This window comes from Petaurus breviceps, unplaced genomic scaffold (genome assembly GCF_028583685.1).
Source record: "Petaurus breviceps papuanus isolate PSGF00001 unplaced genomic scaffold, PetGlider_PUasm1.0 84, whole genome shotgun sequence".
Classification (NCBI taxonomy): domain Eukaryota; kingdom Metazoa; phylum Chordata; class Mammalia; order Diprotodontia; family Petauridae; genus Petaurus; species Petaurus breviceps.
In genome coordinates this window covers 7,258,322-7,265,390 of record NW_027186645.1, presented here as the reverse complement: position 1 = coordinate 7,265,390, position 7,069 = coordinate 7,258,322, and positions in this window count along the sequence as shown.

The window sequence follows — 7,069 nt, the reverse complement described above, 5'->3', positions numbered from 1 at the left end:
AATATGAGTGGGCCATGCATGATAGATGGCTGACATGGAGTAAAAAGTTACTGATCTGCTTAGTGAATTGAATAGTGGTTCTGCTACTTGATTATTTCTCATTTAAGTTGGAAATATGATGGCAGGAGTGAATAGTACTGTTGTATGATAATGGGCTACACTGATAGAATGTAGCAGTTCATTAGGATCATGGAATTAAAGAAGACAATGAGATATTTGGATCAAAACCTTACCTGTAAGGCAGGACACATGACTTAAATGTAGAAGCATAAGCACTTCAACCTTTTGCTTTTGATGAGGAAATCATAATTCACCCTCCTAACATCTACCTCCATTGTTATAGTGGGTGCCAAACTAGATAGCTATTGTTTCAAAGCCAAATACATTTATTTATGTATTAATTCACAAATAATTATTGAGTTATTTCGATGTGCAAGGCCCTTTCAAACAATGTAGTCTCTTAAACTTAGGTATACCTGGCAGAGGCATTTGTTTTTTTTCTTGAGTTCTTCAGTATGTACACTCTTTTCTTTACTTCAGAAATATGAGTTCAATGAACCATTCAACCAAGAAACATTTACTCAGTCAATTCTCCACTCAAGACACCGTGTTAAGGAACATTAAAAGAGAAATAGACTGGCCTCAAGGAGCTTATGGGAAACAAGATGCAACATATTAGAGTATACTTAAATATGGAGCAAGAAAGTGGTGCCATAGTGTAGAGTGCTGGGTTTGGAACAGTAAGACCTAAGTAAGTAAGGCCCAAACTGGCTTCAGACTCTTAACTTGTGTGTGTGTGTGTGTGTGTGTGTGTGTTTAATTTATTTTTTTTTTAGTTTTCAACATTCATTTCCACAAGATTTTGAGTTACCATTTTTTCTACCCATTTTCCCCCCACCCCACCCCAAAATAGAAAGCCTCCTCAATATCCCATTCCCCCAATCTGTTCTCTCTTATATCCTCCCCTATCACCCCCCTAGCTTTGCAGGAGGACAAGATGGATTTCAATATCCCAGTGCCTGTATATCTTATTTCCCAGTTGCATGTATAAAACAACAACAACAATTTTTTTAACATTTGTTTTTAAAACTTTGAGTTGCAGATTTTTTTCCCTTCTTCCCTCCTCACCCGTCCCCTCTGGGAAGATAAGCAATTCAATATAGGTTGTATATGTGTAGTTACCCAAATCATTTCCATAGTAGTTATATTGTGAAAGAATAACTATATTTCCCTCCATCCTATCCCACCTTCTCACTTATTCTATTTTCTCCTTTTACCCAATCCATTTTAAAAAAATGTTTGTTTCTAACTACTCTCTCCCCCAATCTGCCCTCTCTTCTATCTCCCCCCTCTTATCCCCTACACCCCTATTTTCCTGTACAGTAAGATACCCAATTGAGTGTGTATGTTGTCCCCTCCATAAGCCAACTTCAATGAGAATAAGATTGACCCATTTTCTTTCACCTCCCTGCTCTTCCCCTCCATTATAACATTTTTCTCTTCCCTCTTTAATATTCGAAAATTTACCCTAATCTATCTTTTCCTTTCTCCTTCTCTCAATAAATTCCTCTCTTACCTCTTAATTTTATTTTTTAAATATCATCCCTTCATATTCAACTTGTCCTGTGCCCTTTACGTATACATGAACATACATATGCCCACATTCACATATATATTTTTATACACATATACCCTCCTATACATACTTATATATGTATATATACATACACACACCTTTTTATATATGTGTGTGTGTGTATATATATACATATATATATATATATATATATTCTCTTTAACTATTCTCATATTGAGAAAAGTCTTATGAGTTACAATTATCATTTTTCCATATAGGAATGTAAATAGTTCAACTTTAGTAAGTTCCTTATGATTTATTTTTCTTGTTTACCTTCCCATGCTTCTCTTGATTCTTGTATTTATTAAAAGTCAAATTTTCTGTTCAGCTCTGGTTTTTTCATCAAGAATGCTTGAAAGTCCTTTATTTCATTGAATTACCATATTTTTCCCCAGTAGCATTATACTCAGTTTTTCTGGATAGGTGATTCTTGGTTTAGTCCTAGCTCTTTTGACCTCAGCAATACCATATTCCATGCCCTTCGATACCTTAATGTAAAAGCTGCTAGGTCTTGTGTTATCCTGATTGTGTTTCAACAATACTCAAATTGTTTCTTCCTGACTGCTTACAGTATTTTCTCCTTGACCTGGGAACTCTGGATTTTGGCTATAATATTCCTAGGAGTTTTCCTTTTTGGGATCTTTTTCAAGAGGCATTTGGTGAATTCTTTCAATTTTTATTTTGCCCTCTGGTTCCAGAATATAAGGGTGATTTTGTTTGATAATTTCTTGAAAGATGGGGTCTAGGCTCTTTTTCTGATCATGGCTTCCAGGTAGTCCAATAATTTTTAAATTATTTCTCCTGGATCTATTTTCCAGGTATTTCCAATGAGGTATTTCACATTGCCTTCTATTTTTTCATTTGTTTGGATCTGTTTTATAGTATCTTGATTTGTCATAGTCATTAGCTTCCAATTGCTCCTATCTAATTTTGGAGGAGTTATTCTCTTCAGTGAGTTTTTGAAATTCCTTTTCCATCAGGCAAATTTAGCTTTGTAAGGCATTCTTCTACTCACAGGCTTTTTGGGCCTCTTTTGCCATTTGAGTTCATCTATTTTAAGGTGTTATTTCCTTTGGTATATTTTTGCATCTCCTTTAGCATTTTATTGACTCACTTTCATGATTTTCTTCCATCATTCTCCTTTCTCTTCTGAATTTTTCCTCCACTTCTTTTAATTGAGTTTCAGAATCCTTCTTGAGCTCCTCTATGGCCTGTAACCAATTCATATTTTTCTTGTAAGCTTTTGGAGCAGGAGTTCTGACCTTGTGGTCTTCCTCCTGCTCCTTGCCTTGATTCTTTTTGTCCCCAAAAAAGGATTCTATGTTCTGTTTGTGCTTCCTCTGCTTGCTCATATTACCAGACAATTACTTGACCTTTGAGCTCTTTTCCATGGTAGAACTCTGTTTCCAGAATGGAAAGAACACTGTCTCAAATTGCTGGGTTTTTCCTAGCTGCTGGAGTTGTTAGGAGGATGCCCTCTCTACATCCCCCACAATCTCTGGCTCACTGGCCACACACCCCAGGACTACCACACAAGACCACAATCCAGATCCAAGCAAGTTCAAGCAAGAGAAATTTCCCTCTGAATGGACTCTTTGTCCCCCTACAATCTGCAGGTCAGGAGCTCTAGAGGCAGCCACGGAGCAGTAGATGCAGCGAGCAGTAAAAGCCTCCACCATGCCTCCATCATTTCTTGCACTGGGGGCAGGGGCCAGACCATGTTTTTCTGTCCCCCCACACCATTCCAACAGAGTTCCACATTGACCTTTTATTTTGTCTTTGGTGTTTATGGATTGAGAAGTCTGGAAACTGGGGGCGGAGCCAAGATGGCGGAGTAGAAGCACGACCTTCCTGCGGCTCCGGCTTTCACCCTCCCCAATCCATGTAAAAAGGGAACTCTAAACAAACTTTGGAGCTGCAGAACCCACAAAATGACACAGAGAAGCTAACCTCCCGCTGAGGACAGCCCAGCAGGCCAGCAGGAATCAGCCAGCGCAACGCTCTGGGAGCCGAGCCCAGCACCACGCTGAGGCTTTAGCCCCAGGGCGGGTCTGACCAGCCGCCAGCCAGAGGGACTCCAGATCAGCAGCAGCTGTGGCCGTTTCCAGATTTATCAATACATAGATGCGAAGGACAAGGTGAGAGGCCAGTGCAGTCTGGACATTGGGACCCAGGAAGTGGGAGTGCGTGGCTTTTACCCCCGGAGCGAGAAACCACTGAGACGCCAGCACAGCCTGCCAGCGCCACGTGGCGGCTTCAGCTCCTGGCCTGCAGAGTGTAGGGGGACCAAGCACCAATCTGAGGGGTCATCGCTCTTGCTTTAACCTGCTTGGATCTGGATTGCAGTCTAGGGTGGAGGTCCTGGGGTGTGTGTCCAGCTTGCCAGAGCGTGTGGAGACCTCAGAGAGGGCACCCATCTAATACCTCCGGCAGCTGAGAAAACCCCAGCGTTTGGGACGAAAACTCCCCTGTCTGGTGGCAGAGTCCTACTGTGGCAAAAAGCCCAAAAGTCAAATCATTGAGTGGCAAAATGAGCAGGCAAAGGAAACAAAGCAGACAGAAGATTCCAACATTACACTCCTATTTTGGGGATAAGAAGGAGCAAGGCATGGAACAGGAGGAAAACAGTGAAGTCAGAACTCCTGCACCAAAGGAAAATACAAGCTGGTTACAGGCTATAGAGGACCTTAAGAAGCAAATAAGAGAAGTGGAGGAAAAATTGGGAAGAGAAATGAGAAAAATGCAAGAAAATTATGAAATGAGAGTCAACAGCCTGACTGAAGAAAATAATACCTTAAAAAACAGACTGACTCAAATGGCAAAGGAGGCTCAGAAAGGCAATGAGGAGAAGAATGCCTTAAAAAGTCGAATTTGTCAGATGGAAAAAGAATCTCAAAAGCTCACTGAAGAGAATAATTCCTTCAGAATTAAATTGGAGCAAATGGAAGCTAATGACTTTATGAGAAATCAAGATGTGGTCAAACAGATCCAAACAAATAAAAGAATAGAAGGCAATGTGAAATATCTCATGGGAAAAACCACTGACCTGGAAAATAGATCCATGAGAGATAATTTAAAAATTATTGGACTGCCTGAGAGCCATGACCAAATTAAGAGCCTGGAAAGCATCCTCCAGGAAGTTCTCAAAGAAAACTGCCCTGATGTTTTAGAACGAGAGGGCAAAATAGAGGTTGAAAGAATCCACCGATCACCTCCTGAAAAAGATCCCAAAAAGAAAACTCCTAGGAATATTATAGCCAGGTTCCAGAATTCCCAGATTAAGGAGAGAATATTACAAGCAGCCAGGAAGAAACAATTTGAATATTGTGGAAACACAATCAGGATAACCCAGGATCTAGCAGCCTCTACCCTGAGGGATAGAAGGGCCTGGAATGTGATATTCCGGAGGTCAAGGGAGCTGGGATTAAAACCAAGAGTCACCTACCCAGCAAAACTGAGTATCATTTTTCAGGGGAAAATATGGTCATTCATTGGAATAGAGGACTTTCAAGCATTTTTGCTGAAAAAACCAGAGTTGAATAGAAAATTTGACATTCAGATACAAGAAGCAAGAGAAGTATGAGAAGGTAAACAGGGAAAAGAAATCATAAGGAACTTATCAAAGTTGAACTATTTTTTTGTTTGAAGCAATCAGGGTTGAGTGGCTTGTTCGGGGTTGCATGGCCAGTTGTTGTTTCTGGGTGTGGTGCTGAGTCTCTGGGCCCGGATTTGATCCGGGTCGTCCCGGCACTGGAGCCGGTGCTCTTGCTCGCTGAGCCACCTGGCCAAAGTGAACTATTAACACTCCTACATGGAAAAACAATAATTGTAGCCTATGAAACTTTTCTCAGTAGTTGAAGGGATTAGAAATATATATATGTCTTTATATGAGGGTATGCGGGCATATGAATACATATGTGAATGTGTATATATACGTTTACAGGTATACATAGATAGAGGGCACGGGACCAATTTAACAGGAAGGGATGATACTTAAAAGGTGAAATTAAGAGGTGAGAGGAATATGGTGGGAGGAGATGGGGAGAGACAGAGTGGGGCAAACTATCTCATACAGAAGAGGCAAGGGAAAATGGTTACAATGGAGGGGAAGAATAGGAAGGCAAAAGGGAATAGGTCAACCTTATTCCTATTGAATCTGGCTTGAGAAGGGAGGGAAATACACACTAAATGGGGGATCTCACCCTCCAGGAGAATAGGGGGGGAAGGGGATGTGAGGGGGGATGATGGAAGGGAGGGCAGGCTCGGGGGGAGGGAAGTTGGAAGCACCCACTTTTGAAAAGGGACAGGATCAAGGTAGAGAATAGAACAAGTGGGAGGTGGGATAGGAGGGAGGGAAAAATAGTCAGTCTTTTACAATACATCTACTATGTTATTGTTTTGCATTGGCCACACATGTACAACCTATACTGAACTGCTTGTCTCCCCAGTGGGGGTGGGCGGCAGGGAGGGGGAGGGGAATGAATCTGGAACTGAAAGTTTTAAAATCAAATATTCAAATAAAAAAAAAAAAAGAAGTCTGGAAACTGCCACAGCTCTTGGTGATTCATTCTCCTGAAGTCTGCTCTGGACGCCACTGGTCTGGGTCTCCCTGTGGCCAGAACTGTGGGGCTCACATGGGACTGTGCTCAGCTCCCAGCTCAGTGTGATAGACCCCTCCTGTCTGCCTGCCAGCATGCCTTCAGTAGGAGATTTGTTTCTCTCTGTCACTTTGTGGGTTCTGCAGGTCTAAAGTTTGTTAGAGTCCTTGTTTTATATGTATTGGAAGTGATTGGAGTGGGAGCTCACACCAAATTTGTGCTTCTAGTCTGCCATCTTGGCTCTGTGTCCAGATTCTAACTTCTTGTGTGATACTGGAAAAGTCACTAAACCTGTGCTTACCTCACTTTCCGTATCTAGAAAATGATAATAATAAGACCACCTACCTCTTGGAGTTGTTATGAGGATGATATGAGACAATAGTTGTAAAACTACTAGCACATAGAAGATTCTATATATATGTTATCTGTGTTAGTACTACTACTTCTATTATAACACTTACTACTGCTATAATGGCAATGACTTCGTCATCTTGTTCTCCTTGTTCTTGTTTTTCTTCTTTTTCCACTCCTCCTCTTTCTTAAACAGGAAATAATTTGAGGAAAAGGCTCTAGCAGCTCAGAGGTTTAGCAAAGCCCTCATGAAAAAAGTGTTGCTTGAACTAAGTCACGGAGGACACTTGGGATTCTAAGAGGCAGAGGTGAGGACAGATTACATTTCAGGCATGGGGGCCAGTCATGGAAAGAAGGGAGAAAAAGGGATCAATAGAAGTGTGAATCATCTTTGTATGTGGAAACTCCATTCTGATTAATATCTCTTGAACCATTATTCCTTTTGGTTAGTCATATAATAAGAAGACCTTTTGTCATCACATAG